Source organism: Echinops telfairi, unplaced genomic scaffold (assembly GCF_000313985.2).
Source record: "Echinops telfairi isolate 266 unplaced genomic scaffold, ASM31398v2 ScPeMD7_25;HRSCAF=90, whole genome shotgun sequence".
NCBI lineage: Eukaryota > Metazoa > Chordata > Mammalia > Afrosoricida > Tenrecidae > Echinops > Echinops telfairi.
In genome coordinates this window covers 31806297-31832360 of record NW_022103922.1, presented here as the reverse complement: position 1 = coordinate 31832360, position 26064 = coordinate 31806297, and the positions used below count along the sequence as shown (strand labels likewise).

Genomic DNA, 26064 nt, shown 5'->3' with positions numbered 1-26064 from the left:
CCCCCCCCCCGCAGGCATTCTATCTAATTAGTTACCCAGGCATCTCAAATTCACTTCTCTGGACTCTTATCCTGGTTTCCTCTGGGGATTGATCCCACCATCGTTCCTGTTATTCCTATTTGACCTGATTCTGTACTTTACTACCGCCTCTCATGGGCTTTGTTTTTTCCCTCATATCCAAAGTGTCCGTATACTCTCAGTATTTGGGTTTTTGTCTACTACTGCGGTAGCACAACCGAACAGTTGAGAACTTCTGAAAGTCTCGATAAATTACCCAAAGATCATCTTTTATTTGAAGATGTATCTAAATAAATGTATTATTCACTTTCTGGGTGAGTCCCTTTTAAAAGCATTTTCTCTTCCATTACTCTAACACTTATTTTTCCCTACCCAGGAGTTCGTGTGTTTCTCTCTTTTCTGTCATAAATTGTATATTCTTTTAACTACTAATTTGATTGCTACAGTGGATAGAAGATGACACCTAACCTTCCTGTATCTTAGTCATTGGTTGGGTAGGTTGTGGTGGTCCCCGTACATTTCTAGGAAAGGGAGTAAAGTCCAAGCTGGAAATGATACCATCCTTCAGTACAGTAAGGAGGCTTCCCTGCTTGTGGAGCCTTTGACCGGAGCATCCTTTCTTTGCTGTAAATCTGCCCTTCGCATTCGGCAGAAGTGATTAGTTTGCTCCTTGTGTGCTGCTCTGATGTTTCCTCCTCATGACTATTTCACACACAGGATGAAAGGTGACCCCCGCCCAATTTCCCACAGTTCTGATTTCTCTTGTTTCTTTGTGACCCTCAATAATTTTAAACAGTTCAAAGAGGGGAGGCTTTTGGATGAGATTTAAATATGGCAGGAATGGTGGCTTGGGAGAAATTGGGGCCTTAGGAAGGGCTGTGGTAATTGCCCCTCCTGCCCATTTCCTGTTGCTCTGGTTTCCTTTGGCCTCTTTAAATGTGGGCTGGACGGATCAGCAGTAGTCACTTGGAGCTGCCTTTAGAGCAAGGCAGAAACACCACCACCTCTGCTTCCCTTTCCTGGTAACTGGTGCTGCCTGTATAGGGGCTCACCAGCAGGGTCTCTCTTGGTACTATCCAAGCCTTTATGGTTTAGGGGAGAGATGGTGGTAGAACACAGAGAAGAATGGACTTAACTGCCTGTATTTCAAATACGCAGTTGTGTTTTGATGGGAATCGATTGCTGTCTCCACCCCTTTAAAGTATTAACTACACGAGAAAGTACAAACCTATTTTGATCATATGAACTGTTTTGAAATGTTAATCTTAACCCTAGGCATTTCTTTTCTCTCAATAATGACTTATTAAGATTTCCTTTGCGATAAGATCTTCGTGTGTGGGGGTGGGGTGGGTGGGGGAGGTTGGGGGAATATATTAAAGAATTAATGACTTCAAAAGAAACAGTCTGTATGAATGCACAAGGTTGTGAAGTTCCTCTGGTCTTAAATAGATCAATCTTTGTCTCTTACTCCTGGTGAAGTAATCTGTATGTCAGCAAATACTAGTTAGCCCATAGTTGTTAATTTGAGTAGGTGGAGTGTCCTTTAAAGCCAAGTGTTAGGGCACCTGTGGTGTTGACTGGTGTGTTGGTGGGTCTCTGATAGATCTTAGAAACAGCTGTTGCCCTCACCACACTCTCCTCCACTCCCCGAAAGTGGAAGACAAGACGGCAAAGAGAGGGAGGACCTGTGTCACCATGAAATAGTTTTGACCCAACCATCAAAGTATTTATTTGATAAGTAAAGATCAAAGAGTCAAATATGTCAGATTTGTTTTGACAATTACAGTGTAAATGACTTAACTGATCCTGTTTGTTTTTCTTGACAATGTTTCTGTGTCTCCTGTACTTTTTTTTTTTAGCATGAAAATGCAACATTCATTAGTGTTTTCAGCTTCAGTTTTGATTGACACTTTATGCTTGCAAAATCTTAAACTTTTAAATCATGAGAACTATTCTGAAGAGATTTCAGCACCAGTGCTAAGATTTGTACATTCAGTGTGTTTGCAATTGACTTGTTAGCCATTTACAGAGTATATAACAGATTTGTCACAGATCTGGTCACAGTGTTGAGGAAAGCAGTACCTTCCTGTAATTAGGATGGAGCCCCTAAACTACTCCGCTTAAGACATCCGATGTGCAAAAACACAAAAGTCATCATACTTGTGTGGCTCCACAAAAGAGAGCTTTGATAATAAGAAAAATAACTGAAGTTTCTGTTTTTCATTTTAATCACTGAAATCTCTAACAATGACACCTACCATGTGTGACAGCAAATGTCTTGTCCCATACTTAAAAAAAATTAAAAAAAATTTTTTAAATTAAAAGATCATTTTATTGGGGGCTCTTACAGCTCTTATAACAATCCATACACTAATTGTATAAAGCATATTTGTACATATGTTGCCATCATTTTCTAAACATTTACCTTCTATTCGAGCCCTTGGTATCAGCTCCTCTTTTCCCCCTCCCTCCCCTGTCCTGTACTTTTTTAAGGAAGGAAATTATTTTAGTTTTTAACTTTCTTAGCATAACCTTTGAAGAGTGAAATGGTGGATTTCTGGCTGCCATAGCTTGTGTACCAGAGACTGAGTCCCATTTTTTCAAATAACTCATTTTCTGATGGCATTTAAGGATTTACTTGACTTGAACTGAGTTCATTTGGAGTGAATATTTGGATTAAAGAGTAGGTATTAAGTTTAAGACATAGAAATACTTGTAAGAATCTTTGGGAGTGTGTGTTTCCCCTCAGGTATTCCAAAAGTTAATAGGACATATTTTTTATTGGATTTGAAAATTTTAAATAATTATTTTTTGTGGCTATAAAAATATTTTAAAAAGAATTATAGAGGAGGGAATTTCATTTGGATTTAGAGCTTTGGATGAAACTGTATTTCCTGCTGTTAATGTGGTAGTATCAACCGTTTTTTTTAAGTACCGGTAAGTGTCACATAGGCATAATCTCATTTACAGTCATACTACAGTCAGACTGTACATACACATTGGAACAACAGTAAGCCCTTTACTGCTTTGACAAATTCTGTGTAGTTTTATATCAGCTTTAAATATTCACGGTATTAAATGTGTGAACTCTTAAAGATGGTTTATCTGTTTCCTGTTAATGCTTTGCACTTTCCTGTTTATGTTTTCTGTTCTCTCTCTTCATTTCTCTCCTCTTTTCTCCCTCCATATCCCTCTTTTCTCCCCCGCAATTAAAAAATTCTCATCAGTCCATCTCAGCTGAGAAAGTTATGGACCCCATTCTCTTGGGAGACCAGTCTTCTGACTCTTATTTGCCACTTGCCACCGTTAACAAATACACTTCCTTGGCAAGCAGATTAAACATAAAATACATTTACGACTCCATGGGCTTGAGTAAGGTGTACATGGGTAAGTAAACAAACATTGGTACCCTGGTGGTGCTTCAGGTAAGCTTTGGACAGCTCATCATAAGGCCAGCGGTTCAGGCCTGCCAGTCACCCTATAGGCTCTCTTCTGTAAAGATTTACTTGCCTGGGAGTCCCATATAGTGTCTCTGAGTTGGAATTGGCCAGATGGCACTGCGTTGGGTTTTTGGTCTATTCACGCACGTTTATTCCAGATAAAATGTTTAAACATGTCTCTGTGATCAGTGAATGGCTGTAGATAAGTTCTCTCACTAATAGACTTGTCTTAGTCTCATTAGGGTACCTTCAAAAAAAAAAGGTCCAGTCACAGCAGTGGTTTCATTTGGAATCTACTGGACCAATTAAATTCAAGGCAGAGAGGTCAGCTCAGAAGGTTATTTGGGATTTCAAGAAGGTCATCTTGATAGGTTTTCTTGAAGGATACAGGGTGATCACAGGGGCTTCTTATGAAGACGTTTGAAGAAAATTGCAAACTGCATTGGTGGGGGAAAAGACCAGGAAAGTTGTGCCCAGGAATTATTATCCATCATGACCATGTACTGCTCATCTTCCAAGGACAGCAAGGGCTTTCCTATGAGATTTTTGTGGGGGCACCTCCCACTCACCCTACCATACGAACCCGATGTTGTTCCTTCTGATTTCTTTTCTCCAAACTCAAAGTTTAAAAGGAATCCCTTGAGGCTGCCAAAGCTGCATTCAGGTGTGAAGTGCAGTGTGGAGAGAGAGAGATGGAAACACCACTTAGAGAAGTGAAGGATGGATTTATTAAGAAACTTCATATTTTGGGATTTTATTAAGGGTTCGTAAGATTTTCGTAGCAATACTTATTCTTATATAATTCTGCTTGTGCATGTGTGCTTTCCTGGCTACGCTGTGTGCTCTTTGAAAGGTGGAATTTTTCATTGTATAGCAGTGTTTGGCACTGTAAAATCATTAGACGAGACTAAATGAATGCATGTTTCACTGAAATAGATTTAGAAGAAATGTTTGGCCTTTAGGATTTACTGGCAAGCCTAACTTTAAATTATTTTCCAGACCAAACCAGATTTCCCCCTATTTTCCCCTAATTTAAATTATACATTTCCATTTTAGGGTATCTTTTTGGATCAGACTGACAGCAATTTTACCCCGGAAAGTACAGATGTAGTGTGAGACTGTAATTAAACAATCTATGTGAAAAGCATTACTCTCACTTTCTGTTTCTCTGTGATTTATAGTTAGAAAATTTGAGACATACACACATTTTAGAAAACCTGAAAAACTATCACAATTTAACATTTCAGTGTAGATCTTTAGTCTTTCCTTTACATAAAGTATATGTATATATATTTTGAAAAGTCTGATCGTAATATTGTGCTTATATATATTTAGAAATATAGTGTACATTCAGCACATGATAGGAAGTGCAAAAGTTCTTAAACATGTAGAATTTTTTTTTCTTTTTAAAATCATTTTATTGGGGGCTCGTACAACTCATCTCCATCCATCCATCCATCCATCCATACATCCATCCAGCGCATTTGTATGTTTGTTGCCATCATCATTCTCAAAACATTTTCTTCTTGCTATCAGCTCATTTTCCCCCCTTCCTTTCCCCTCCCCCATGAACCCTTGATACTTTATAAATTATTATTTTGTCATGTCTTACACTGTCCGACGTATCCCTTCACCCACTTTTCGGTTTTCCATCCTCCAGGGAGGGAGTTATATGTAGATCCTTGTGATCGGTTCCCCCTTTCTATTCCACATGTAGAGTTCTTAAAGAGATTAAATGAACCATCAAGAAATAGAACATTAAAAAAAAAAAAGAAGTAGAACATTAAAAGAACTAGAACACTACCACTTACCCTTTTCCCCCGAAAATAAGACAGTGTCTTATATTAACTTTTGCTCCCAAAGATGCGCTAGGTCTTATTTTCAGGGGATATCTTATTTTTCCATGAAGGAGAATACAGTACACATTGTTGAACAACAAAAACGGAAATTTATTACCTGTATACAGTATGGTAGTAGTTGTCATCACAAACCAGCATAACCAGACAAACTGTGAATCCTACAGTATCAAGAATTTCTTGTTACTAACATTATTTCCATGTACAACAATCTGTGGTGCATTTACTCATAATGTATGGTACATTTACTCGCATTTCCTGTCTGCTCTGGCTGTGCTGTGGCCAGCAGTTAGCTGTGCAGTGGCGCCCACCGCTATGGTCCAGAGTCCAGAGTTACGGTAGCTTCGGGGGCCTTATGTTCGGGGAGGTCTTATTTTGGGGGGATGCCTTATATTTCAGCGATAGGCAAAACTGTAAGTAGGTCTTATTTTGGGGGGATGTCTTACTGTTGGGGAAACACTGTAGAAGCCTTTCTCTTTAAAGCTTTCCTTTCTTCCACAGAGGTAGACATTTCCTTAAATTTGGGTTTGTTAATGATTTTTTAAGAGTAATTTTTGCCCCATGTATGTGCCTGTAGATATGTGGTTTAATATTGCACATTTTTAATCTTGATCTAAATGAATTACTATCCTCTTGAGATTTGCTTCTTTCACTGTTACATGGAGATTCGCCTGTGTTGACTGATAGCTGTCAGTCATTTTCTGTAGTATAGCATTTTATTTTAATGAACTTTCACAGCTGTATAGCTCTTCTGTTGTTAATGGGTATTTGCCTCCTTTCCAACTATAGGCCTTGTCTGAAATACACAAACAAAAGATGAGTGACTCTTTGATTTCTTTTGAGAATGATACATAAGCCAGCATCACTGAGATCAGTGGTTCTCAACCTTCCTAATGCTGCGACCCTTTAATACAGTTCCTCATGTGGTGACCCCCACCCCCCAACCATAAAATTATGTTTGTTGCTACTTCATCACTGTAATTTTGCTACTGTTATGAATCCGGTGACCCCTGTGAGAGGGTCATTTCACTCCCAAAGGGGTCGCGACCCACAGGTTGAGAACCACTGCTCTAGATGCCTAGGGACGACCTTTTAACTTGCTGTGCACAGTGGATGTGCCCTAGGCTTTGGGACTTCATTCTTTTTTGTGTGTGTGATTTTGTGCTTTTTTAAAAATTGTTTTATTAGGGACTCATATGACATCACAATCCATACATACATCATTGTGTAAAGCACATTTGTACATTCATTGCCCTCATCATTCTCAAAGCATTTCCTCTCCACTTAAGCCTCATTTTTCCCCTCCCTCATGAGTCCTTGATAATTTGTAAATTATTATTTTGACATATCTTGCCCTGTCTGACTTCTCCCTTCACCCACTTTTCTGTTGTCTGTCCCCCAGGGAGGAGGTCACATGTAGATCCTTGTAATCGGTTCCCTCTTTTTAACCCACTCTTCCTCTACCCTCCCAGTATCGCCACTCACACCACTGGCCCTGAAGGGATCATCCTCCCTGGATTCCCTGTGTTTCCATTTCCTAATTGTACCAGTGTACATCCTCTGGTCTAGCCAGACTTGCAAGGTAGAATTCGGATCATGATAGTGGGGGTGGGGAGGAAGCATTTAGGAATCAGAGGAAAGTTGTATTTTTCATCGTTGCTACATTGCACCCTAATTGTCTTGTCTCCTCCCTGAGACCCCTCTGCAAGGGGATCTCCAGTGGCCTACTAATGGGCTTTGGGTGTCCACTCCGCACTCCTCCCCTCATTCACTATGGTAAGATTTTTTGTTCTGATGATGAGGACTTCATTCTGAAGACTGAATTGTACTTCTCACATCCTTGCCACTTAGTATTGTCTTAGTTTCTGCTAGTCCTAGTGGGATGTTTTAGACTGGAGGGTGCTTCAAAAAGTTTGAAAAAGACTTTTTCCACAGACTTTTTAAAGCTTCCATGTATATCATTTTTGAACATCACATAACTGGATTTGTATTATCACATAATTGGATTTTTGCTTTTTGATGTAATCTACCACTTTCTCTTATTGGGGCAGTGATTATAACTATAAATATATGGAATATGTTTCTGCCGTCACATTTTGCTTTCACCTGTCTGGTCCTTATTTTCCTGTGTCGTTTAACTTTTGAACTTTAAAAAATTTTGTCCCGTTCAACTTTTAAATAGAAAAAATTTCAGATCTGTAAAATAAAAATTGAGAGAATGAGCATGCATAAATGCTTTAAGTCACTACTTAATATTTTGCCACATTTGCTTTTCTTATATATCTACTATACTTATATTTTTTAAATGTTTTGGTGAATGATATATAACACTTGGCATTTCAAGATTCTAAAATATTTTGATTTGTTGAGAATGATGTACAAATGCGCTTTACACAATTGATGTGGGTATGGATTGCGATAACAGTTGTATGAGCCCCTAATAAAATGTTTAAAAAAAATATTTTGATTTGAGGAGGAATGATTTTTTTTAAATAATCATTTTATTGGGGGCTCATACAACTCATCACAATCCGTACATACATCATTTGTGTCCAGCACATTAGTGTATATGTTGACTTCCTTATTCTCACAACACCTGCTTTCCACTTGAGCCTTTGGTGTCAGCTCATTTCCCCCCCCTCACTTGCCACTCCCCCCTTCCTCTGAACCCTTGATAATTTATAAATTATTATTATTTTATCATATCTTACCCCATCCAACGTCTCCCTCAACCACTTCTCTGCTGTCCGCCCCCCAGGGTGGAGGCCATATGTAGACCTTGTCATCTGTTTATGTAGACCTTGTCATCTGTTCCCCCTTTCTCCCTCACCTTCCTTCTACCCTCCCGATATCACCACTGTCTGCACTGGTCCTGGGGTGTTCATCTGTCCTGGGTTCACTGTGTTTCCAGTTCCTATCTGTGCCAGTGTACATCCTCCGGTCAAGCCGGATTTGTAAGGTAGAATTGGGATCATGGTAGTCGGGGGGCGAGGAAGCATTTAAGAACTAGAGGAAAATTACATATTTCATCATTGCTACACTGCACTCTGATTGGCTCATCTCCTCCCTGGAGGAGGAATGATTTGAAAGTAAAGTGCAAACTCCTAAACGTTTCAGTGTAAAGTGCTTCTCTTACGTCTGTAACTACAATAGTAGTGTTCCAAGGAAAATGAATTAATGATTTAATAATGTCTGATTTAATCCCACATTCAGATTTTCTGTCATACTTAATATGTCTTCTATAATCTCACCTACTGACCCATTAAGATTTCTTTGTATATTTCACTGAAGTATTCTAATGAATCGTTCATTTCTCAAGTGATTATTTTCTCTCTTATTTATCACCCATAACTTCATCAGATTATCTGCGCATCCAGATTATCTGATAAGTAAATGATTAAGAAAAAACACTGAGTCAGTCTTAACTCATGGTGACACCATGCATGTTAATAGAACTACTCATTGCAAGATTTTCAATGACTGATATTTTGGGAAGTGAATCACCATGTCTTTATTCTGAGACACCTCTGTGTGGAGTTGAACCTCCAGTCTTGGTTTGTAGTCACGTGAGTGAACATTAGAACCAGCCAAAAACCAACTACCATATATACTGGAGTATAAGCTGACCCAACTATTAGCTGAGGTACCTAATTTTACCACAAAATGCATTAAAAATGTGCTGAAAAATTCGGACTTATCAACGAGTAAATATCGTACTTCTATTACATCTCCCATACTAAAGTAAAATGACCAGTTTATTATAGGAAAAGTGTAACCATTTGGGTTTTTGGCAAGACTAACAATGTTTTACATATACTATTAACTGCTGTAAAGATTCCAGATTTTGAGACACTGATGAAAGTTTCTCTTGCTGTGTCGGAATGAGGCTGAATAATTAAATATGATAAAGACTTGGGTAATTTATTTATTTTTATTTAAAAATAAATTTAAAAAAATTTATTCTTAAAGCTTAGTGAACTGCTCTCTGTGAAGTTGCTCAGAATTTAGGCTAACCAGATGAAGCCTGAAGGATTGATACTGTTTTTCAAAGTGATGTGTGCTCTACAGGTGTTCACTTAAACAAAGATTTATTGGGGTGATAGTTTCTCAACTTAGTAATTTTACTAAAAACTATTGACATCTACATTTAAATTAAGTAGGTTTATGGTATTTGATAAATCATACTTTAGTAAAATTACTTAACATTTTTGAGCAAATAGATTCAGTATTTTAGAATAAGCAGATTTAACATAAAAGTGGCCTTTGTACATTAATCCTCCAATTGTCACTACTATGATAGTTATTACAGCTGCTCCGTGGGAGAGATATATGTCAGTTTGGTTCTGTATAAGATTATAACCTTGGAAACCCTATGGGGCAGTTGTACCCTGTCTAGTAGGTTTACTGTGACTTGGAATAGACCCCATAGCAGTGGGCATGGGGAACGGTAGTGATGAGGATCCAGGCTAAACAAATGTGCTCCACCCCCCCTACCTGAAAAGTTGGAAATTTTAGTCCATCCAGAGGTACCTTGGAAGAAAGGCCTGGTGATCGACTTCTGAAAAATCAGCCATTGAAAGAGCCCTGTCGGAGCTTGAGCTGGAGTCGACTCCACTGCTGCTTTGCTTTATGCTCTCACAGGCTTGACAGGAAAATACTTGGCCAAAGTTACCTACCTAGTAATTTGTGGAATCCAAGCCTACCTGACTTCTAAATCTGTACTTTTGATCACAATCCTGTACTACAGATAGGGCTTGAACCCATCTGGACTACTGCTGTCTGAGCAGAGCCATTGGCTGGGCTGATAGACTTGGTAAACAGGCCTGTCCAGTCAAATGTCCTGGACTCACTAGAAAGGAAAATGTACTCATTTGTGGTATGTAAGGCTGAGGTTTTTCACTGAATGGGGGAGGGAGGGGTGGCTGTACAGACTCAGCCCTTGAATTCCCGGGCCTAATTTAATGTGGATCTCATTTTCATCTATTTCATTGTTGGGATTTAGCAACACATTTGGTTTAACTTATGTTGTGTGGCTTAAAAAAAAAAAATCTGCTTTTTAAGTTTTCCAGGCTGATTTTGCTAGCTGTTGTAATAGTGAGCTGGCCCCTCAGCCCCCTGTGCTGATGTAGGTACATCTTCTGAGGGGATCATACCCACAGCAGTGAGGAGTGGTGATTGATACCTTGTGGTGAGAAAAAATAAATTTAACACTGAAGAACTCATCAGCTTAGGCACTTAATTTTACCACAAAAACGGCATTAAAAATGTGCTGAAACCTCGGCTTATACATGAGTGTATGCAGTAATCGCTATTCACATTGAGGAAGGGAAGATGAGAAATGGAGGTATGTTCAGTGTGCGGTTGAAGGCGGAGGCTAGAAGCATGACTGTAAGATAGAGGAGCCATGGTGGCCCATTGACTCAGTGCCTGACTCCTAACTGGTTTGAACCCACCAGCTGCGGGCACGGTGTAAGAAACTACATGCAGTCTACTTCTGTAATGATTTAGTCTTGGAAACCATATTCAGCTTGGTAAGGGATAGAATTTGAGGTGAGGACATTTAGCTAGCAATTTATTACCACTCTTCATGAATATCTAGAAAGTAAGTTCTTTTTTCCCACAGTAATCATCTTAGCCAGCACAGAAGTCATTCTACAGTTTGCCAAAAATTAAGTGTATTTGAGGCCTTCCTCTGTAATAGGTTCTGTGTTGGGATGCTCTGTAGAAGACAGCTGAGGTCTGTTTCCATAAACATTGACAGCCTTGGAAACCCAAAGGTGCAAGTACCCTGCCCTATAGGATCATTATGAATCAGAATTGACTCAAGTTTTAGTCTCTAAAACTTGACGGAAAAGCCACTAAAAAAAGAAAAGAGATTGATTTAAAAAGTGATGATTTTAACTGACACCCCCAAAAAAAACCACCCCAAACCAACAAAAATCACGTGAAAGATTGCTTTGCTCCTAGATTTAGAGTTTTTTTTTTTGAAAGTAGCCATATTCTGTCCTGAAGTCATGCAGATGCACATTAAACATTGCTACTTTGGTGAAAGAGGCCAAGGACAAGAAAGCAAGCAAGATGATATGATGAATTTACTTGCTTCCTAGGTAAGTTCAGGTTAGAATGGCTTCAGACTAATTCCCCACATAACCTGTCACATGGTTACAATAACTGAATCAGAAAAAGTTAAATCAAGTTTACAATATTTTAAAGAGTTTATTTGATTATTATTATTTGTTAAAGTAAGGCCCTGAGAACAGTTGGTGAATGTACATGGCATCTAACTAAGGTGACCAGATTTTAACATTGGTAAAGCGGGACACCATTGATAAAGCTCTTTTCCTGGTGAAATAGCCACATGGCAGCCAAAAACCGTATATTCTAGCTTGTGCATTCTTTCCAAATATCGGGACTTTTTAAAAACGCCACGGGATGCGGGAAAAATTGTTAAAAATCGGGACGTCTGGTCACCTTACATCTAACCGGAGGGGTGGGCATTTGAGTCCAATAAGAGATGACATGTAAGAAAGGCCTGGCCATCTGTTCCTGAAAAATAAGCCATTCAAAACTTCCAACTCTACTGTGTTTACTCTAACACACCATGCCGGTTGCCACGAATTTGCTATGAGTTAGAATCCACTCAGTGGCAACTGGTTCTGAGTTTTATATCAAAGGTTGAAACCAAAGGAAGTCTTGGTCCCTAAAGAGTTTATTTTTATAATACATGATTCCTCAGCTTTGCAGGATAATTGCGATGTTATAATTGCAATGTGCCTTTGCTTTTCCACAAGAGTTTATTAATGTTCAATGATAAAAGCATCACACAGCCATGTTTAGTGCGTCACAGTGATGTAAAACAGCATGCTGACAGGATAAATACAGGTGTTGGAGTAATGGAACTATAGGTAGTGATTGTTTTCTTTCTGTTTTTAAATACTTTGTATAATGGACATATAACCATTATATACGTAAACTAATAGTGAAATTATGCTTTTTGCTACTTTATCATCTTTTAATTTGATACTCAAAGCAATTTTTCCTTTTCATCTGATTTGGGTAAAAGTTTACAGAGAAATTTGGTTTTCCATTTAACTGTTCATACATTTTGTAATACATATTTTGTGTTGTCACATTGATGACAGTTCCTGCAAGTAACAGCACTGTTCCCACTTCCCTGTGTTTATCATTTCTCTTCCTCCTTTCCTACCCCTTCCTGTTTTCCGAGTGTTGTCTCCAGCAAACACTGCCCCTGGATCTCTCCGGGCTGATTGTTCAGCTATTCCTATGGAGAGAGCCCCTCCCAGGCCATTGTTCACCTTATAGGTCTGACTGGAAGTTGGGATGGGGTGTGCTTCAGGGTTATAATTTCTTTGCATGAATTTTCACATCCAGAAGGCAGTGGTTGGAGGCAGTGGTTCTCAGACTTGCCTGTGCATTGCATTAAAAAAAATAATAATTAAATTTTTTTATTGGGGGTTCTTAAAACTCATCACAATCCATCCATCCATCCACTGTGTCAAGCACATTTGTACATGGTTGCCATCATCATTTTCAAAACATTTTCTTTCTACTTGAGCCCTTGGTTGATAGCTCATTTCCCCCTTCCCCCATCCTCTCTCCCTCATGAACCCTTGATAATTTATAAATTACTAGGGTATTTTTTTATGTCTTACTCTGACCGATGTCTCTCTTCACCCACTGTTCTGTTGTTCATTCCCCTGGGAGGAGGTTATATGTTGATCATTGTGCTTGATCCCACCTCTCTCCCCCCACCTTCCCCTTCCCCTCCTGGTATCACTCCTCTCATGATTGGTCCTGAGGGGTTTATCTTGCATTGATCTTGTAAGTAGGATTTTTTGTTTCGGACCTGATTCTATGGTCTAAGGCGGTTCCCGAGAGTTTTTCTCAGGAGCTCTGGTACTGCTGTTCCAGACACCAACCACTCTGAAAACCACTGTTCTGGTGCACCATTTGCTGTCCTGCTTGCACATTTAGAAAACTGGAGAGCTTTTCTTTGTATTCTAGAAATGAAGAGATAACTAATATGCCATAATACGCACCTGTTTAAAGTCACAAGATTATGCAGTTATCATCACTGCCAAACTCCGGAAACTTTTCATCAGCCCCCAAAGAGACCCAATACCCAGTAGTAGTTACTTCCTTTTCCCTCATCTTCCCAGGCCCTGGCAATTATTAATAGACTTTTGGTTTCTATAGATATATCCCTTTCGGAAATTTTATATAAATTGAATTATATAATACGTGGTCATTTGTGATTGGCTTTCTTGACTTAGTATACTCTTTCCAAGTTTCATCCATGCTGTTGTCTATATCCGTGCTTCATGCCTCAGTCCTTGGAGAAGGCCATCATGCTTGGTAAAGTAGGGAGTCAGTGAAAAAGAGACGTGCCCTTAACAAGATGGATTAACCCAGTGGCAGCAACAGTGTGCTCAAACATAGCAAGCATTGTTAGGAGGGCCCAGGACTAGCAGTTTTATTCTGCTATCCAGAGGGTCAGTATGAGGTGGAATTGATCCCATGGCACCTTAGAACAGTGAGTTAGTATTTTGTGTGGACATACCACATTTTGTTTATTTACTCATCAGTTGATGGACATTTTGTTATTTTTCACGTTTGGGTTATTATTGGGTGTACATGTTTCTATGTGGCCATGTTTTCAGTTCTCTTGGTTATACGTCAGGAGCCCTCATGGTGCTGTGGGTTAACACTAGGCTAACTGCACGATTGACATTCAATCCCACATAAAGAGAATGATGAGTCAATTTCTATAAGGATCCACAGCCTCGGAACCCCAGAAGAACAATTCTACTCTGTCCAGTAGGGTTGTTATTGAGACAATTTGACTCCAAGATAGAGGGTTTGGGGAATAGAATTATGTTGAACATTTTAAGGAACTTCTAGGAAAGCTTTAGACAGTACTAATGTTTGAGTCCTAATCTGAGCAACTCTGGTTTTAATATGATGTGGCCTCAGCCTTTAGACATTCCTGTTGATGTTCTGTGCCCCTTGGGATAGTGACTCACCATTCCAGGGTCTTAAACTTCTTTTGCTGAGAAAGTTGTGGTACTTCTGGAGATACTGTCACATTACCATTGGGACATGGATAGGATGGCGCGTTAAAAGTTGTATGCTGGCACATCTGGGGGAGGCTTTCTAGTATTTCATGGCGTCTTGGTTTTTCTGAGCTTCTAACTTACCATTCTACTGATTCTCTGACCCATTGTGTATCCATAGACTCAGAACATGACAAGTGATAATAGCATAATTATCCTGTAATTCCTTGTTGCCATAGCCTGTGAGGGATTTGGAGGGTTTTAGAAATGGAGATTGAAAGGAAAAAAACTACAGATTTGCCTCCGTGTTTGTAGTGGGGCACAGATTCAGGAGGAGCCTAGTGATGATACACTGGGAGGTAAAGGGGTTCTGATAAGTAGCCCAAGGAAAAAAACTACAATATGGGAAGTCTGTGTGTTAATAGATGAGGAACTTATTAATACTGCTTTCTGATGAATGGATGATGTGTATAGAAGATTTTGATTTAGGTACTTTTTAATTTTTTTAACACATTTTACTAGTCCTTATCTATGTAATTGTAAACTTTTTTAATTTTAAAATTATTTTTATACTGGGTTACAATTGCTTTTGAAATTTGTATTGAGAACCCTCAATCAACCATATTGCTTACGCACATATTTGATAAGACATGAAACAACATTACTGATGGAGGAGTTGAATGCATAGTATAAAGAATTTTTAAAAATCAAATAAAATTATACAATGATTCTTGCATCAATTTGTCAATAGAATCTTTCAATATTATAAATCAAGTTCTTTCGTTTTTTTTTTCAAAATCCATTTTATTAGGAGTCAATACAGATCACATATTCCAAAGTGTAAAATTCTGACGAAGATATCATTGTTTGAGAGGTACTTATATGAGTGTAAGGAGGACTGGGTCCAGTGGGTTAAGGTTTTAACTGCAAAAGATCAGTGGTTGAACCTCCCACCTGCAGCAGAGAATGCAGGGCAGTCTGCTTCTGAAAAGATTTATGGCCTTGGAAACCCACTGGAGCAGTTCAGTTCTGTTAGTCAGTGGGTTTGATAAGTCTTGTGAAATGTGTTTTATCAGCTTGTTTTTGTTTCCTGAAAGAGAGCTTTTAGAAGAAGTGATAAAGACTGATCATCAGTATTCAGTGACTTGTCAAGGATTTGTAGGGAGAAGACTCAGAAAGTACTTGCTGGATGAGGGTCTTGGTTTAAGACTGTTCAGAGTTGAGAAAGGAGCAGGAGGGGTGGGACAGGTGCGTGAAGCAGCTATAGGCAGTTAGGTACTTTTTGTCCCTGACCTTAAGTAACCCAAAAGGGAAATGTGACTGTAGCAAATCATTTTGGCTGCTCTGTAATGATCAAGAGTTCACCAGCAGTCAGCTTTTCCATGGGCAGATTATGTGCATGCAACAGCAGATGTTGTGGCCCCTCTGCCAGTCAAGCCTGGGAGTTGGGGAGTTCATCCTTGTCCACCAGCTGCTTTAGGCCTGTCCCTGCCCCTGGCAGCTGTGAAGAATGAAAGGATCAGCTTGGTCAGCTCCTGGCATGCTAGGCACTAGCAGTTGAGCTGCATGGAATTGGGTCTCCCAGTAGAGTTCCTTGGCACCCTAGCTACCGACCTTTCTTGGGTTGAGGATGTAGACATCCTTTTAAGAGTTTGGAGATTCTTGGCCCAGACCTATTCTGCCCTCTGCAGGAATTAAAAAATGGTCTCTGCAGGAAAAGGTTAGAATAATGGAGATATTCTTAATAATATAGAAAAGGAAGAACACAGATTAGAAGCTAAACAAATAAAAATAAAACATTACAATATAAAGCCAAAGAGGGCACCTATGGGTATAAGAAAGGCTAGGAAGCTAGGTGAGATTCTGGCCCAGCAACAGATCTTTCTCATTAGATGTGAACTATACAGTGATGGCAACATCAGTTTTGCCACCTACAGAAGAGAAAGCTGGGCTGGAGACTGTTTGAAGTTTGTAATTGAGCAGTTCGCTTTGAAGTATAGCATAATGGTTAGGAGCATATTTTGCCTTCATCACTTACTAGCTGTAAATCTGTTTAAATTTCTTGTCTCTAAAATGAGAGTAATAGTAATATGTATCTCAGGTTGCTTTTGGAAAGGGTAAGGGCACTTAGTGTTGTGTATGTAAAGCATTTAGAACAGTGGGTGGCATATAGTAAACAGTATATGCTTGCTGTTACCATCATTGTTTATTGGTTTTAGACTTTTGGGAATAAGGGGACATATAGATGGAGGACACTGGACCCATCCTTTACTGTCTTCTCTGTGGGTGTTCTTGATAAGAGAGATTTGCTTGTTGAAATAAAATATCCTATTTTTAATGATGAACCCTTAGCCCATGAAGTAATTATCTAGATTGTCTGGATTAATTATATTCGGTTAGGGAAAACACAGCCATTTATTTTGCTGTTCTGTAATGTAATTTTATTAGATGTTGTGGATGATGTAGTCTGTGTGTATGTATGAACATGTCTTAGAATATGTTTGAATATATCGTAGAAGTGACTTCCAAACTTGACATCCTTTGATACTGTCTTAACAGTTAGCCTTTTGGTACTTTCAAGGAAAAAAAAAATCTTTTGGAATGGGCCAAAACAGAAGTACTGATTATGTGTTTGAGTGAAGTTTCTATGAATGAGCGGATGCAATGTTCAACAAGGATAAGTCTAAAAGTGTTGCTGTTACGGTCCCAGTTCACGTATGAATAGGCTTATTCCAAGCAAGACATGTTTCAACACATCTCTGTGGTTGGTAGATGGCTGCAGCCAAGTAATATGTATGCGTGCAATTTGAGATTTAGTGATCTGTTCAAAATTCTGTCAACACTGGGAAAAAAAAATGTCAACATTGAAATCCTTCCTGTTCCCAGAATTAAATCAAAGTCTTCTGTAACTTTTCAGAGTTATCAAATGTTCCCTTGTTTTTCCTTTAAGATATGATATTACCTGATTTTTAGATAAGTTTAAGCAGGCAGTGTTTTTTACATGCCTTAAAATGAAAGATTCTTCTGACAAATTTGTAGTATTAGCTTATGAAAACCCTAATAGAAATGCAAAAAAAAAAAAAAATAGAGAGAGAGATGCAGCTGGCTGTTAACCATTTTCATTTCTTTCTAATGAGATCACTTGAAAATGTAGCTGTTTCACGGGATATCTTATCCTCAAAAAAGACCTTGGGGGGAAAAATCACTTTATAGAACTTTTTCTAGAAATGTCCAGAGAAGACCATTATGATTTACTGTATATTTTACGTTCCCACATTACAAATAATTTACAATAGACTTGTACTTTAATCTAGGAAGCTTTAGATGGTATTTTGCTGATTTTGTTTATGAGAGGCTCAGACTGTATCAGCTTTCTTACTAATGTTAAAATCTACCACACCTTTAATTTTTTGTTGAATGAGGTGTGGTAAATGTGGCTTTTTTGTTTGTGTTGATGAGATTTAAATAACCTGGTACTTCCTGTAGTTTAAAACCTGAGATAGATATGTTTGAGTTTCTACTGAATTATTTTTAGAATCTCTTGCTCCTGTCTGTTTCTATTCTAAGAATTCTCTTGGAATCTGTTCTGGGATAGTAGAACTGGTGGGTGTGGAGAGTGTTAGAGGGGATGGAACACAACTGTAAACTGAATTCCTATGGTCTGGCAACTGGGTGCTGGTTGTAGAAGTGAAGAGTTTTATTTACTACACATAACTTTCTAGAAAAAGCACATGACGTACCTCATATGACAGTGTTAAGTTGACAGTATTGATTTTTACAATGTAGCTTACCTGACCTAGTCATTTTCACATTTCAGGGATATGAATAATTGTTAAGGATGTTCATTATTATTTTGGTAGCTTATGATTTTTGCCTTGATTTACAAATTGGTTGTCTTCAGAAGTTTTACATAAAAATATAAGAACATGTGTTTGAATCATATGAGGTTTTTTTTTTTAAGTTTGTAGAAAAATGGTATTAAAAGGTCATGGGATTTTTCTCCGAACTTTTAAAACCCCCAGTATGTCATGGAGTACTGGTGGTGTAGTGGGCTACACTGAGCTGCTAACCACAAGATCAGCAGTTTGAACCCACCAGCTGCTTCATAGGATAAAGAGGAGGCTCTCTACTCCTATAAAGATTTAAAGTCTCAGAAACCCAAAGGGGAATTTTTACCTTGTCCTATAGAATTGCTGAGTTGGAATTGACTTGATGGCAGTGAATTTAGTGTGTCATGGTAACTTTATACATTTTTTGGTATCCATTTTATTTCCCTTGTTCTTGTTCTGTAAAATAGAAGTACTACAAAAGTGTTTTTGCGGACATCGTAAGCATGAACATTTTTGATTGACAGGACAACAGTAAGCTAGCCATTCTAAGTCTTTACCGGAACACAAAGCCCTGTCTTTCTCCCGTGGAGAGACTAGTGACTTTGATCTGCTAACCTGGCGGCTAGCTTAACCACTAAGCCACCAGGAACCCTCCTTATGCTTAACTTTAAGATGCTCAGAATTGCAAAGGATTAATGCTGAGCTGCACAGTGGGTTAAGGTCAGAGGTTTGAACCCACCAGCTGCTCTACAGGAGAAAGGTGAGGCTGCCTGCTCTCACAAAGATTTACAGTCTCAGAACCCTAAAGGGCAGTTCTTCCCTGCTCTAGAAGGTCACTCACTATAAGTAGGGAAACAGCTTTATGGCAGTGGGTTTGGTTTGGGTGAATGCTGGGTGGGGCGACTTTGGAAATAATCAAGTTGATTTTGGATCACATCACTTCAGAGATATGAGTGTGTTTTACAGTTATATAATTTGCATATCTGAGAACACTAAACAAAGAAAGTGCTAACAGTTAATATAATCATTGCAAAACAATTCACTTTCTCTAAGTACAATCAAAACTATAAAAGCACTCAAACTAAACAAACCTTAAGAGTTAGAAGCAAAATGTGTACTCATATTGACTGACTGACATGCAAATTTAGATTGAAAATAAAACCAGCCTACTGGGCATGTGGGATAGTCTAGTTAATTGAGTATTTGCTATTATAGTGTACCTAGTGGGAAGTGCAACAATATGCCCCGTGGCTTTTATCTAGCCATTCAGTTAACAGGACCTACTGAGAAAATAAAGTAAACGGTATTACACAGCTAACAGGAAAAACCTGCCAGACCCTTTCTAGCTGTAGTTTAGTAGGTTTCAGGAACATAATTTTTCTTGAGATACCTGAATTGGTATAATTATGTTTAATTTTAACTCTAGTTTAAGAAACACAGATCTAAAAGGTAATATATTTCTTATTCAAGGCCAGGAAGCTATCTAGAAATTCTGGTATAATTTCCTTAACTTGAAATATATAACATTTATGAAAATAGAGGTACATAGTTACAGTATTTTGTGAGGTAGCCATACTTATTGGTTTCAGAAAACAGAATTCTGTTTCTTGTTCTTTTGGGGATCATTGGCAGTGCTATGATGTGGTCTTTTTTAGGCAATTTTTAATTTCTCTTACCAGCTATCAGCACCTTTATCAAATGTCTATTAATGCTGGTAGTTAACTGAGGGAAAGGTATAACAAATTATTGGATGTCTTGTTTATGATTCTAAGGATAGGAAGGCAAATCAGATCTAAACTAAATACAGAATAAACAAGCTAAAATAAAAATGTACATAGGATCCAAAGAAAACTAACATACAAAGTTTTAGGAAATATAACCCTGCAAACTGGTAGCCTATTTTGCATCTTTTCAGTGAATCTTAAGGACCCTTGGTGGCACTGTTGGGTAAGCGTGGTTCTGCTAACAGCCTCGAAAACCCTATACAGTGAACCCTCGCCACTTCGCGCTTCGACTTCCGCGGCTTCACTCTATCGCGGTTTTTGCGTAACAGCGCATGCTCTGTCATTACTGCCACTGATTGGCTCATACTGTACACGCTTCTGTCTGCATCGCTACGTATCGGTGCTACGTATCAGATGCATTTTTGCTTTTGTACAGTGTACTGTAATTGTTTGCGATTTTTAAGAAATTTTATCTAAGCCCAATGATGGCTCCTAAACGAGCTGCTTCTTCTAAGCCTTCTGACAATAAAAATAAGCGCCAGAGGAAGATGCTCACCATCCAGGAAAAGGTAAAACTTTTGGATATGATCAAAGATGGCAAGAAAATCGTGGAGGTTGCACGCCATTTCGACTTGAATGAGTCTTCCGTTCGCTCCATCGGTTGTACTTCATAATATAATAAATAATAAATGATAATTGTAACGTCCAAAATGTTTTACTGCATTTTCCCTTTTTCGTTTAATAAATTGGGTAATACTAGTGTAATGGTGACTAAAGGGTGTTTTTTCATGTCCTCTATGCTCTAACTACGAAAATATTTGATTTACAAATAAGGAATCCTACTTCGCGGAATTTCATTTATCACGGCAGGGTCTAGAACCGATTAACCGCGATAAGCGAGGGTTCACTGTATATATAGAGAGATACCAATGGAATTTGATAGAAACTTAAGGGTTTGTCAGTGCGATCTAACCTATTTGAGTTATTTTACTTTAGCCCTTCTAGGTTATTATGGGCCGCCCCCCACCCCCAAAGACCCAAGAGCTTTGCTTTTTTTTTTTTTTTTTTCAAACACACCAGGGCGCTTTATTGAGCTTGCTGAGAGATGGGGATACATGCACAAATGGCTGTGGACAGGAGCGGCAGCAGGCAGGCCAGGGGTCAGGTCATCCAGCAGGGCAGGGCCAGAGGGTCCAGGACACAGTGTGGTGCAGTGACTAGTGGCCTTGCTGGCCCATCATCTGTGACAGGGCTTGGAAGCTCATCCCTGTGCCTTCACGGAGTAGGCATGGGCCACGAAGCCCAGGCAGCAGCAGTTGAGGTGCACTGGATGTTGATCACGGTGGACTGCATCGGGGCAGTGTGGTATGGGGCCCGCAGCCCACCCATCTTGAGCTCCGCTTGAGCCATCTCCTGGGTGTGAGGACACAGACCTGCAGAATGGGAGAGACCAAGCTTTGCATTTAGTTTTTTATCTTAGAATAGTTTATGAGGAAAGATCCTTTTTAAAATACATTTTTTAAAAGTATGTATTATTCAAATTTTAAAAAATTAAATATTGAGTAACTGGAACAGAACACTTAATTTTAGATGCTGTCGATTTTAGTATGCTGATTTTCAGTAATATTATAATAAATGTGTGTAATCAGTGATGCCTGATATTAATAATATATACAATAATTATAAGGAGCAAAACAGATATTGTTACTGGTGGTTACACTTTGGGCTGCTGATGGCAAGGTCAGCTGTTTGAAATCACTAGGTCTCCAAGGCTTTCTACTTCTGCAGAGTTAGTTTTAGAAACTGACAAGGGGAAGTCTTCCAACATGTAAATTTTTCCAGCATGCTTGTAGCTATTATTCATGAATTTTTGTTGCTTTATAATATTCCCTTAATAAGTGGTTTTATTGGTATATAATTTACATGCTTTATAGTATTTCTTTGTATATTTGCGTTAGAAACAGCATTTGGTTGTCCCCTGATGATTATTCTTGGTGCTGTTGTTGGGAGTTGCCATTGTGTTGTTGGTCACTTAGGGTGACCTTAGGTACAACAGAATAAGCCGCCAAGTCCTGCACCATACTCGTGGTTGATGGTAGCACTACAGGAATACACTTGGGAGCTTTAGAACATAGTGGGAAGTTTTCATTATTTTAATTTGTCGTCCCCCCCCCCCTCCCCCCGCATGAACTTTTTGAAGCTCCCTTGTATAACTGAGAAGGTACAAATCAGGCAATGGAATTGCTAAGTCATAAGGGAAATGTAGTAAATGTGTGTTCGCTTCTATTAGATAATACCAAATTGTTGTACAAAGTAGTTAAATCAATTTACAGTAGGCCAGAAATGGATAAGAGTTCCTGTTATTTTATAGCTTGCCAATATCTACTTAATCTTGTATAATTGGTTGTTCTAAGGAACATGTTTTTGCTTATTATTGTTTAGTTTGGGGGACTATTGTTTGGCTGAAAGGTGGTCTCTGGAAGTTGCTTCAGTCCCAGATGAGAAGGGTGTCTTTTTTTAATGTGAAATATTTATTTCTAATTACAAATTGAGGTAGTTAGTTTATTGTACCAACCTGACCAATAAACACATGTGAGATTAATTGAAGGGTGGAGAGATAAATGGCTCTGCGAGCCTCGCTTTTCTTGTCTCTTGCTCTTTGATCATCGGACCAGTGAGCTGCTGCCTTGCTTGTTCTTTGCCTCAGTTTGCAAGCTACACGACCTGTGGGACACCTAACCCATGGACTGTGTCGCTGTAGTTTGAGGTTCCTTTAAGACCTGCTTCGCCACACCATTGCAATTTACATCTCTTGTGCTGGGGACTGTTGGACCCTGTCATCTGGTTGACTGTTGGTGACCTGCCTTGCAGTTTGCTGCCTGTGCCCGGATAGCCTGAATTGCTCTACAGAGGACTACCTGGTGGCCCTCCAGACTTGAAGGACTGCCAGTGTCTCACAACTGTCTCACGGGAGTGAGTTGCACTGAGCCATTTGTACTGCTTTATAATTTAATTAACTGTTTATTTCTTATGTTATATATCTATCTAATCTGTGTGTGTGTGTGTGTGTGTGTGTATATATATATATATATATATATATATATATATATATATATATATATAAATAATTATTAGCATTCTGGTTTTGTTTCTGTAGAGAACCCTAACACAAATAAGTGAAATTTTGTCTTGAAGCATGGTGTGGCATGGGTAACGGTCTTCACACCGGGTATTCGTATGTAGGTGTATTTCGGAGGCCGCCAGGCGAACCCACCCGGAGACAGATAGAGGAGCGGTGTGTCGGTTCCTAAGACTATCGGAAAAATGTGTTTTCCGATGGTCTTAGGCCACCCCTGTGAAAGGGGTCGCGACCCACAGGTTGAGAACTGCTGCTCTAGACTCTAGAAATTTACCAAGTAGTAGCAAGTGAACTTGAAGTAGGACAACAAAGATTTAAATCCCAGCTCCACCATTGTCTGCGAGAAACGTTCTCGAGCATAGCAACAATAGGGTTGCTTGTCTATGGCATTAAAAAATATGGTCCCTCTTTTGCGGAATTTGCTGATAAACTCAATGAGGACAAAACTGCCAAGCTGGAAGAGGCAGAGCAGGCCTCCATCAAAAGCATCCAGGGTGCGATTGATATGGAGAAGGTCCTGGTTCAGAAATGCCACTGCCTTTGTGATGTTCAGAGGAATAATATCGCCATGGCCTTGGAGGTTACGTACCGGGAACGGCCGCACAGAGTGTACCAGGAGGTGCAGAATCGCCCGGACTACCCTATCTCTGCAAAATGTGGCGCGCCGAAAGGAGCAAGAGCACATGATCAGCTGGGTGGAGAAGAGCGTGGTGCAGAGCATCTCTGTGCAGCAGGAAAAGGAAACAATTGACAAGTGCATTCAAGACCTAAAGCTGCTTGCAAAGAAGGCTCAAGCACAGCCCTTTATGTAAATGTGTCTATACTGACCAAGACAGCCACACCTGACTAAATGGAAAATTGTCTGATGAAGTCATTCTTTGTATATTGCTGTCTACTCACGTTACAGTTTACCTTACTGAAAATGAAGTTTGAGTTGGATATATTCAGAGAATAAAACACAATCATTGGCCAGTAAAAACAAACAAACATAAATATCATTGCAGCTACATTATTTTAATCACATATGGCTCTATGTGTTGTTTTATTCCTTCACTTTTAAATAGATAACTTATTCAACTTGCACAGATAATAGGGAATTAAAGTGGCTCCTGGAGTATCTAATAACAATGGCGATTGCTGCTATTATATTCAAATTGTAATTCTAAATATTAAGTGTACTTAGCTTTGTTAAGAATGCTTCTCTTTTACAAATTAGCGTATGTTTATAATATGCCAATTGACATAGTTCTACTTGTAATTTTACACCCCTTTCCATAAATATTCTTTGGCTTTAGAACTAGCCTAGTACAAGCTTGAACGTAAATTCCTTTTATTCTTTGTTGCTAGTGTACACAGCAAAACATACACCAATCCAAGTGTTTTCACATGTATATTTCAGTCACGTGAAGTTATGTTTGCGTGGTGCAACTTACAGCCCTTTTGTGAGTTCTTTCTCTCCTAGTGACATAAACTGAACTGCTTTTCCCGTTCCTCTCTAATCTCTCTGTTGCTGTGGTCATTTGGGTCCCATTTTGATAGGTCTTAAAAAGAACCATAATGCTCAAGGCAGACTTTTTCAGTTAAACTTTTTACATGTGTGCAACTTACTGACATCAGAGACGTCAATCAACTGTGCCACCTTACCCTTAATCAATATAATTTTTCTATCACTATAAACAGAAACTTAGAAATCTGTAAGCAAGAAGTCTCTCTTTCCTCCCTCCCATCATGGTGACCACTAAGAAATTTTGGTCTCTCCACATATTTGCATGTTCTTGTATTTTCATATAGATGACTTATACAATATTTGTGCTTTTGTGATTGACTAAATTACATGTCATATAATGTCTTCAAGCTCCATAATTGATCTTGAATTTCTTCTTGTCTGCTTGGTTTACCATATTTACCCAATATTGATTTCAGAAGGTACTCCAGCCCCACCCCTACCCACTCCCCTCCCCTCAGGTGTTAACTTTTAAGAAAAAGTTAAGATTAGTACCGGTAAGTGTTCTTTCTGATTTCCTGGATTGTGGTCTTTCTACTGTGATTCACAGAATTGTGTGCTGTTTCTGTGATGTGTGGATTGACTTCACATCTCGACTGTTGTAGTTGCTTTCCTTATGATCATAGCTTAGATGTGAGTTTACATGGAACCTGCTTCTGTTTGTTAGGAGGCGTTTCTTTTCCCGGGACACAGATTTTATTCTAGAAGGCCTGAGTGCCCATTGCCTGCCAAGTAGGTCATTCCTCATGCTGAGAGTGGGGGTAGGGATTGTTATTTTTAGTAGCTAGCTTAGCCCCTCTTGGCCCACAATGGGGGTGGGGTGAGGATGGTGCAGTAGTATCATTGCCTTGAGTAATTACCCCCTACCCCAATTCTCATTTCTGAATCGTACACTTTGAAAACAGACTCCTTTAAAGACTGTCTCCAACTTCTTACAGGTTACTTCATCCGTTTCTGGTTTCAATCCAGGATGTGATCATGTGTTTGGTTTTTGTGCTTTGCTGGGAAGTACCATTGTAGACCTAGAATCTTTAATGTTTGCAAATAACTGGATGCAGAGAAACTGTGGGGTGGGTGTGAGGGTAATGCAAGGTCCATAAGGCGTTATTCTTCAGGTAACTAGGAACAAATAGATACTGAGATTCCTACTCACTTTTTTCTCTCATTTTCAAATGACTACATTGGCAGTGCGGCAGTGGGGCCTCTTAAATAAAATTTCACTATAATGTGGTACACCTTGAAAAATGTAAAAAACTCATTGAGTTGTCAATGTGCATGTCCTTGTGTTGGCAAATATTTTGATGTGTATGTTTTTGCTACAACTTAAAAGAAGCATGGGGGAGGAATATTATTGATTGAGGATTTAGGTACAAATTACTTTTTTCCTTGAATAAAATAATACTGCTCTTCTGGGAGCAAAGCAGTGATTTTTGGCTTTTGGGGAGCAGAGTTGTTTTTAAAAAAGGTAGTGTGAATTTT

The 26064-nt window shown here is 39.0% G+C and overlaps 1 pseudogene; it reads left to right on the top strand.

The window, feature by feature from the left end:
* The first annotated feature begins 3380 nt into the window (after nucleotides 1-3380).
* On the top strand, nucleotides 3381-23898 carry LOC101640093 (annotated as a pseudogene).
* The last annotated feature ends 2166 nt before the right edge of the window (nucleotides 23899-26064 follow it).